Source organism: Olea europaea, chromosome 11 (assembly GCF_002742605.1).
Source record: "Olea europaea var. sylvestris chromosome 11, O_europaea_v1, whole genome shotgun sequence".
In the NCBI taxonomy this organism is placed as follows: Eukaryota; Viridiplantae; Streptophyta; class Magnoliopsida; order Lamiales; family Oleaceae; genus Olea; species Olea europaea.
The window spans coordinates 33,806,953-33,817,690 of NC_036247.1; the positions used below are offsets into that span (position 1 = coordinate 33,806,953).

A 10,738-nucleotide genomic window follows, 5' to 3' on the forward strand; every position below is an offset into this window, starting at 1 on the left:
TGACAAGACAATAACTAGTTTGGAGGCTCGGTATTATTGGCCACAGTTGAAGAGGGATGTTCGGATTATAGTCAAAAAAATGTTATACTTGTCAGGAGTCAAAGGGTCAAGTGCAGAATATTGGGTTGTACATGCCACTTTCTATCCCTCCAGGCATATGGAAAGAACTGGCTATGGATTTTGATTTGGAATTACCCCGTACTCAACATGGCGTAGATTCTGTGTTTGTGTCAGTTGATAGGTTCTCCAAATTAGCACACTTCATAGCTTGTCGGAAGACTTCAGATGCACCAAACATTACCAAATTGTTTTTTAGGGAGATTGTTGGATTGTATGGAGTTCCCAAGTCTATCACATCAGATCGAGATACAAATTTTTTGGGGAACGCAAAAACTTCTTGTCGATTTCATCCCGCAATTGGACAAATTGTAACAAGTAGTAGAGTCGACCTTTTGAGTCCGGATTATCGTTTCCACGAGAACTATATTTTAGTACTCCATTTATTATTCCTAACTTCTATTTAATGAAAATAAATAAATAAATAAATACATGTGATTTTTAAATCTAATAAATGGGGATTAGGACGGAACAACTTCACCTATTGGTCACCGTTATTTCTAATATCTAGATTCATAAAACTAAAGGAGTGTTCGGTCTAATTCTTCTATCGTATTCAACTTACCCCTCTCAAGTTCTCGTTGAGCCTATTTAATTAATTCAATTCCTTATCTCTATGCAAATTAAAACTAATTAAACAAAATAATAGTTCTAAGAATTTCTATAAGACTGCAGCAATTAATATAGCTATCTTTACATGTTATATTAATTTATCGAATTTTAATATGTGGTCTAAACAAGAATCCACATCTCTAAGTAATTATTGTTCACGAAATCATTGAATAATTGGCCAGAAAATTAAAAGTATTAAAATCATAATTAAAATTTACACACGTAATTATAACGAACAAGAATCTCAAAACAAAGAAATAAAGGTCCCAAATAGGCTACATTGTTCGCCCTAAAATTAAATTTAGCTACGCATTTTAGTAAAGGAAAAACTAGAAATTATGGAAGACACCACCGAAAATTGACGGAACATGAATAATTTGAGAAGTAAATCTGCCTTTTTCCTCGTGTTACCGTCTTTCCCTTTGCCGTGTGCTTTTGCCTATTTTTTGTTTTTTTTTTTTTTTTTTTTTGCAATTTTAGTTCGTTTAAACTTTGTTTTTATTACTTTTAGTTGTTTTAAACTATGTTTCCATGTAAACCCTTATAAATAAGGGGTTAGTACCTTTTTTTTTCATTATCATTCATCAATAAAATTTGTGAAATTTATTTTCTCCTTAATTTGGTGGATTCCAAATTCATGATCTCAAGGTTTTTGCTTGAATTTATTTTTCTCGCTCCGTCAGATTGGGTGTTGTATTTTTCAAACTATCCAATCAATTATCGACACGTGTCCCTTCTGTCAATGACTCTATCACTATAGCAAGATTGTATAATAATATGTTCCTCGAGCTTATTATGAATTGAAACTAGTCTACAAGAAAGTTGAGAATACTACAAAGTCGTTTATTTTCTCCACAATAAGCAAAAAAATATAGGAAAGCTAAACATAACCTATTATGTAATCCATGACATGGAGACTATCGGAGGAAGCCTTGCTTAATGCATTGCTTCCCTGGTAAGTTCCAGGTTGCTTCTGGGCTGGGCTTGCACCTAGCAAGGAACATGGCCTAAGCTTTTGGAATTTTTTCCTTCCTTTCCAGCCCAAAAACTTGAGGGTGCTCTGCTGGAGAGCAAGTCCAATCGAAAAGGTCAGGGTCCATCGCTTCTTGGTCTTTTGTTTGTTCATTGCATCAAAGCTAAGTGTAGCCTCCTCTTTGCTCTGTCTACCTGACAAAGACACAACAGCAAAGACTGAAGGAAGCACTGTGCATTGCAAGGCAAGAACCACACACTAAACCATGATATCTGGTGCAACCTTTGGACCATCAAACCCCAGGGATAACATGTTAAGCTTCAATAAAGTTCCCTTGATGAGAACGTACTGTTTATTTAGTGCCTTTTATATGATAGCAAAAACTAGCTCAGTTACATCAACATAATTTTTGATGTCATGGGAGCCATCAATGAGGATGTCAGGCTTGACAATAGTTACCAGACCATTCTCCTGGCCGATGATGGCATAACAGGGCTAGACATTGTCATTTTTATTGATAGCAAGCTGTGACGATTCATTCGAACTGATAAGTGTGTTTTCACATATTTATTTAGCCCACAAAACATGACCAATTGTTGATAAAAGTGGTTGAATTGTGGCTTTATTCTAATTAATTTTGTTTTGTATGATTATAATGATGGATAGCCTGAATTCAAGGGAAAAGAGACGAAAAATGACCAAAATAGAAGAAAATGAAAGTTCAGGGACCAAAATGCAAATAGTCAAAAGATGACCCGAACGCAGAACTGAGAATGTGAACGAACTAAGTAACAATTTGTTGAAGAAATAAAGATTTAGAAAACAAAGAAATGGAAAAAGAGGTCAAGAACTAAGAAGATGGAGTTCGAGGATCAAAATGAAGAAAATGACTAACTTGTATTGCATAGAGGAGTTAAGAACTTGAAAGCAAGTATTAATCTAAATGGACCTTAGTTTGGACTTTACTTGGAATCAATTTCAAAAATCACTTGGACTCCAAATTGGACAATACAAAAGTGGGCTGATTCAATTCAAGGAAAACAAGGCTACTAATGTTAATGATATACATGCATACAACAGGAAACAGAGGGAAACGGAGTCTTTTTGGGAATTGAGCAGCTGCTAGGTGTATATATATATATATATGTTGTAAAATGAAAAGTTCATTAGGGTTTATTGGTTAATGACAATTACACCCCTACACCCCTAGAAATAATTATCGTTGTATCTCTGATTCTGCCCTATAAATATAAGGCTTTGGTTCTTAATAAAACACACACAAGTCTATTGACTTCTCTCTATTTTCTTCTCTTTTCTTCACTTTTATAACACGTTATCTGCACGATAGCTTAATTTTTCAAAGTTTAATGAAGGTAATAATTTTTATAGGCATGCATATTTATCACGTGTACCAAAATTAATTTGGTAACATGTGAAATATTTCAATATACATATGCATCATAATGAGATTACTTCTTCTTCTCTACTTTTCATCGACATGCATATTAATTCTAATTCACGTTTGTCTGTGTAATCTGAACACATATTAGTTCACATTTTTTTATTCATACACGATCATTTTTTCCACATATTATTCAGTATTAATTATGTCTTTTGAATCTATTACATATTAGTTCTATCTTTAATTTCTATATATGTGAAATTCACATACATGTTTAATATCTTTTGCATGTTGGTAAAAGATTTAGCCAATAATTGATTTAGCCAATTTTGTTAACTTTTATGTATGGAAATTCTTTTTCCTAATACATGTTTGGTAATCAATTTTAAAATATAAATTTATATATTATATATTTGGTAATTAATTTTTACATCATATCCTATATGTATGGTAATTAAATATTCATTTCACGTGCATGCTTGGAAGATTTCTTTTATTTACTTATACATTTTTTTGTGATTAATTCTTGTATGTAAATTCATATCATGTTCATATGGTAATTAAATATTTTTAGATATTCTATGAACTTCAAATTAAGAATTTATCATCTTATTGTTCCAAAAATAGCACAACATTGACATATTGGTCATGAAGAATATTTTGTTATTCCTGAAAAATCCAAAATTTATGGTTATTAAATTTCATATGATGATAATAATATTACTCTCTCTTAAAGAACGGGTTTTATAAAATTCAATTTATTTCCTGATTTGAGAAATTTCTTAGATCGATATCATAGATGAGTATCTTGTTGTTGCTCCTGAAGTAGCACAACATTACATGAACAATATTTTTAATATCCTAGGAGAATATTTCATTGTTACTCATGTAGAACACAAATTTTACTATTTAGCTTGAAAGATAGAACAAATCGTTAATGTCAGTATTCCAGAAGAATATTGTATATATACTCTTAAAAATTATATGCCTGTTGTGTGCCTGATGAAAGCACAACTTAAAAAAAAAATTGTGTTCGTGCTCTTGAGAAAACACAATATTATTAAAATTTTAAAAGAATAGATATTATTATTTCAATATTTTTGAAGAATATTGAACGATTCTATTTAAATCACGAAATAAATTTCTGTATTTATTTACGTGCCCATTCTTTTGCATATGTATATAGATATTGATGTTCTAGTTAAATTTTATTGCTTTTGAAGAGCATAATGATATAAGATCTACCATAAAATTATGCTTTTATTCCTGAAGAGTAAATCCTTACATAATTATTACTGTAAACAACAATATGTTATTGCTCCTGAAGAACATGACATTAAAAATTTTCATATTCTAGAAGAATATTATATTTATTGCTCCTGAAAAGCAGATCTTTATATAGATAAATATTTTATAATGATAACATACTCTTATAAAGTTGATATTTTTAAACAAGAATTTGTTGGTGCTCCTGAATTAGCACGACATTATTAATATTCTAAAAGAATATTAATTGTTCCAAAAGAGCATGATATTACAATTACAATATTACAGAAGAATATTGACTCAATACTTCTGAAAAAGTATAACTTAGATTATATTTATTTTAAATGAATATAGTATTGATATTCTCGAAGAAACACAACCCACGTTATAAAAATATTCCAAAAGAATATTAATTACTCCAGAAGAGCATGATATTACTAATAGACGTATTCGTCTAAATTATGTGTCTAACCATTTTCAAGATATGTAATCACCATGTGTGCAATTCTCCTTCGTGGTTAATGATTAATATCCAAGGTTCCAGCAACCCAAATTTATCATCAATTCCTTCTTGTACCATTTTTGGAGGTTCTGAGGCAATGCTGTCTGCGTAAGTTTGCAATTCATCTTAATATTCGATAAAAAGTAATATTAATTTTACGCATATATGCATGCATAATTATGTCACAGTATCTAGTTAAATTCTGGTGACAAATTTTAAGCTTATATTAAACAAAGTGGACACTTAATTATTGCGGTTTGTGATTGTATAAGTACCATTAATTAAATTAGGTTCATCGCTAAATGTCCATTATTATTGTTTATCGTTTGATTAATTATCTCGTTCTTACCCTTATAATACATTATTTTAATACTCGTATATTTATCTATTATAAAATATTTTTGCTCTTGAATCAGCACATTATTATTAATGTTCTCGTTATATTTTACTTGCTCCCGAAGAGCATAATTTAAAAATTGTGTTTTTACTCCTGAAGAGTAAATTCTTATATAACTTTCAATATTCCAGAAGAATATTGATATATTGCTTTTAAAGAAGTAATAATAAAACACGACATGCCCTTGAGGTAGCACACATTTTGAAGAATTATATCTTATTGTGTTCAGAAACACAAATAATTCAATACTGGCTGTAATTTTTAAAAGGAAAACAATTTTCTTATTTTATTAATATTCGAGAAGAATATTGATTTATCGCTCTAAAAGAGCATACTATTTGGTGTTTCAATATTTTCAAAGAATGATATGCTGTTGGAGAGCACGTCGTTATAATTTCAATATTTTTAAGAAAAATATTGATATATCGTTCCAAAAGAAGTGAAAATAATATTCTTGAAGAATACAGTATTGTGTTCCTAAAGAAATAAAAATTTATGCATATTAATATTTTAGAAAAAATGTCATGATTAATTTAAATGTGTCAATATTCCTGAAAAATATTATTCTATCACTTGTAAATAATCATAACTAGGTATATATCAGTATTTCAGAAAAATATTTATATTGCTCTTGAAGAAACAATAATTAATGTTAGTGTGCTATCGAAGTGGCACATTTTTTAAGAATATATCATTTTGAATTTGTGTTTATCCCTGGAGGAAAACATACGACTTATGTCACGTGGACATTGATCATTATATGATTATATAATATTTAATCATATTCTTCGAAATTAAATAATTGGATTATATCTTATATTGAACTAGAAGTTCAATTTGATTGGCATGACCAATTGGACTATCACTGGATCAACAATGAGGCTAAATCAAAATGAAGAACTAGAAGATTTTTCAATCCAATAAATTTCTATGTATCATTTGTTCTCATTATCGACAATTGATCATTAAAGGCCACTAACTAAAATTGGGATTGAATTTCCTATATATCTGAAAATTAATTAGGGTGATATATGGGCCCCCATCACCCACCACGTTGATCATCTAAATATATTTGTATATAATAAATTTGATACAAATACTAGATGATTGCATGGTATTCGCAACCTGAAATTTGATTATTGCTCAAATATTAAAGTATGAGCATAATTTTCAGATTAAATAATCGAAATTGTGTCTTGTTAATATTAGTGGGTATAAATCTCAACATTTTAATGAGTGCTTTTTGAGATGTCGATAAATGATTTAACAAGCTTGTTTGTTAAACGCCTCCAATTAACTTAATTGAGAAAAATATATTTTTCATTTTCATTTAGGGAATGTTATTACGTATCTTGTCAATATCATAGTTCTCCCTATTAAAATTGGCTTATGGTCAGCGCCTAAATTCTCCATCTAATTATTTTAATAGTACAGTATGTATAAAATTGATCCACTACAATGCACTGAGATGGAAAGTAATGAATGCTGAGAATAAATGCGTAGTATGAATCCTTATTGCAAATGGTGATATTTTATAATGCAGTAAAAATATTTGTCAATTTAATTTGACAATTATCTCAACATTAAGGGGAGGAATTAAAAGGTTGAAAATAATGTATAAATGCATTATTACTAAATCCTCGCAAAAGATCACTCAAACCAGAAGTTCGAAATATAATTTATTTAGATGCATTTACTGATCAAATGGATCAATAATATCTTACACACCAACTTCAAATGCTCCAACTTGAAGTAACGTCACAGAGAACAATTAGTTAATATGATATTTGATAGTACGCCTGAATTGTGATGATATTCGATTCTAATAAAAAAAAAATCTCCAAATAGAGCAATTAGCAAAGATTGTCCTATTGAGGAGGCATACATTCTTATGAGCATTTAGACATAACAGATTATAAAATCCCAAAAAATGTTCAGGTACTTGATATATTGAAAATTGAGATATCTCAATAAGTTATGTCATCGTGGAGAAAGAAATAGAATCGAACAAGACAAGAAAAGGTTGTCGGCAAAAATTTTTACATATGGTGTACTACATCATATTATGAATAGCGAGGAATCGAAATAAATTCGTTGAAATATATCCATCGAAATAGTGATTGGCCAAATAAAATGGACACGATCCTAGTCAAATTAAACTTACTAGAGAAACCTGAAGTTTTTGGATTTATAGTCCGAACACCAAAATGTGTATATTTATGAAAGTAGAAAAGTAAAGTCGTAATATGAAATGTACGACTCTTTATATAATGAATTTCGCGAAAACTAATATAAATAGATAAATTATCATAGTGGATATAATTACAAGTCTCAGTTTTATTAGCCTGACAATGCATAGAATTTGATACAAATTTGATTATAGCCAATACATCTGGTGTGGCTATCAATGTTATCTTGAAAGATTTAATATGCTTGAAGTATAATTCAAGTGATATTAGTACAAGGGGGAGTAAATACGCGTTGCACTCTTTTTTCCTTGATCAAGGTTTTGTCCCATTGAATTTTCCTGGCAAGATTTTTAATTAGGCAACTTTTGTAGCGTATTTAAAAGAATAATGTACTCTATTTCCTTTATTAGGATTTTTTCTCACAGGATTTTTCCTAATAAGGTTTTAATGAGGCATATTCTTCATGTAATTAATGTCTATAACATGCAAGATATTTACCCTCAAGATAATACATTATATGTAAGAGACCCTTGAAGAGATCAACAAAAGCTATTTTTCGAATCATCATATTAATACAGTTATCAAAGAATGATAAAGTATCTATTACGAAGACGGTGTTATTTGAAGATTGTATAAGACAACATGAGGCATTTCACCGAAGTTGCAATATTGAAGATAGTGACGTCCAAGGCAATGATGAATTAATATAAGAATTGAAATCAGGGGGAGTAGCTATACTCTTTTTCCTTCGATCAAGTTTTGTCCCATTGGATTTTCCTGACAAGGTTTTAACGAGACAGCATTTTATTACTCCAAATTATTTTTACTCTTTTTTGTTGGCATTTTTGTCCCATTGGATTTTTACCAATTAATATTTCAGTGAGATAGATATTTTGTAATATGTCATTCAAGGGGGAGTGTTGTAAATGGAAAGTTCATTAGGGTTTATTGGTAAATGACAATTACTCCCCTACAGTCCTAGAAATAATTATTGTTGTGTCCCTGATTCTGCCCTATAAATATAATGCTTTGATTCTTAATAAAATACACATAAGTCTATTGACTTCTCTCTATTCTCTTCTCTTTTCTTCACTTTTATAACAATATATATATATATAGACACACACACACAGAGCAAGCCGAGAGAAGGTGGCTGGGCAAAATATTGTTTAGATACATAAGGACTAAAAAGGGCAGCTGGGGGCGAAAAATTGGAATCCCGTTTGGGATTATATATATATACACAAATAGGGAGGAAATACTTATAAATAGCCTAAATAAAAGAGAGTTTTGTAAGATTAGACCAAAAAATATAACCATTTGAAGAATAGCTTTTGAACAATAATTTTTTCAAAAATACCCCTTATTGTGAAATTGCAACCAAAGCCATTATAATGAATAAAAACCTTCAATTAGGTTCTCAGAGAAATATAGATCATAAATCTTTAATAAATTTAAACCCAAACATTATACAAAATTTTATTGATCTAAAGAACGCAACAGAAAATGAATTAAAATATTTAGAAGAAGATCTGAAAGGTTTCTTTACAGAATATCTAAATCCAAAATTAAAAAATAAAAATATTTCTATAGATAATAGAACAATCAGAACAGAAAATGATATATATAAACTAATTTTTAACCTGAGAAGAAGAATTAAAGAACTAAATATAATTATTGAAGAAAAAGTTTTAATAAAAAATAGTGAATTTTATAAATTCTATTGTGATATTTTAAATACTTATGAAGATTTTAATTGGCTCAAAAATTTTAACCCCTCCGCTGCGCACTCCGATGAAATGGTATCAGAGCCATGTTACGAATCTAAAATAATGATGAACATAGTAGATGAAAAAAATATAATTGAAATTTTTTTGAAAATGTAGAAAAATATAAAAAATCTAATTATCCCTATTTACCTAAAAACACCACAAATGAAAGTTTTGAGGATATACATAAAAGATTAGAAAATTTAGAACATAATCTACAAGTAGAAAATGCTCTATTAGATAAAAATCTTAAAGGAAAAAGTAAGATTATAATTAATCCACCTCAAGATTTTAGAATAACTCAAAAAGAAAATAATAAAGGGAAAAAATATGAAGAAAAACAATATATGATTACAGATTTAGAAGAAATAGAACAAAAATTCTTAGAATCTACAAGTGAAGAGTATGAAGAATATAAAAAACAGTTAGAAGAATTAACTGAAAAAATGAAAAATACGAAGATGAATACTAATCCATCATCAAGTCGAAATATAAAAATAGAATTCAGTAGTGATGAAGAATATGATTATCCTTATGGCACTACAATACCCCTTAAGGATGGTATTAATCAATATAGGAAAACACAGAAAAGATACACTGAAAATATAAGAAAACAATCCATAAAAAAAATAAATCCAATGAAATCCTATAATGAACCAATCCACACAACAGGAGTATGGTTAGATTTAGACTGTGTAGACAAAAATAAAGCTATTGAAACATGGATAAAAAGTACAAACTTAGTAATACAATTCAATAAATGGGAAATATATACAACTTTTAGATTTATAGAACATACATTCAGAGGAATCGTTTCTGAATGGTGGAGAAAGTTACCAGAATCTATAAAAAGAAGAATAAAGTATGGAGATAACAGAACTGAAGTATTAGATAAAAGGAATACTTTAAATGATCAAAATATACAGGAGATATTAAAAAAGTTTGAAAAAATCTTAAGAACAAAATTCTTAGAAGATAGATATGCTTCTAATGAAGAAGAAAGAAAACAAGATGAATATAATGAAAGAATAATAGCAATGAAAAATTTAAAGATATGTGATATGTGTGAGTTAGAAAGATACACATGTAAATTCAAAGAATTATACTATATACTAAATCAAGGAGATTATCAAGAGAATAAACCTATATTAAATTCTTATTTTACTAAATTATCATTCCCATGGAGAATTAAGTTATTAAAAGAATATGAGAAATTATTACCTCTACGAGAAGAGGAATGAGTAAAAATAGATAGTCTTGGAAGTAGAATTGAATTTACAAAAAGAATGATAGGTATATGGTGTAGAGAAGCACTAGAAAATAAAAAGACTTATAAAATAAGAAAGAATTCATTATGTTGCTATAAAGATAATGGTCAAATTGAACAATTTGGATACCATAAAAAGAAATATAAACCATATAAGAGAAAATTCAAGAATTATAAAAAATTCAATAAAAGGAATTTTAAACCATATAAAAAATATTTCAAGAAAAGAAATTGGAATAAAAAG

At 28.8% G+C, this 10,738-nt stretch overlaps 1 pseudogene; it reads right to left on the reverse strand.

Moving 5' to 3' along the window:
• Positions 1-1,609: 1,609 nt before the first annotated feature.
• Positions 1,610-10,738, reverse strand: part of LOC111404763 — a 25,595-nt pseudogene continuing 16,466 nt past the window's right edge.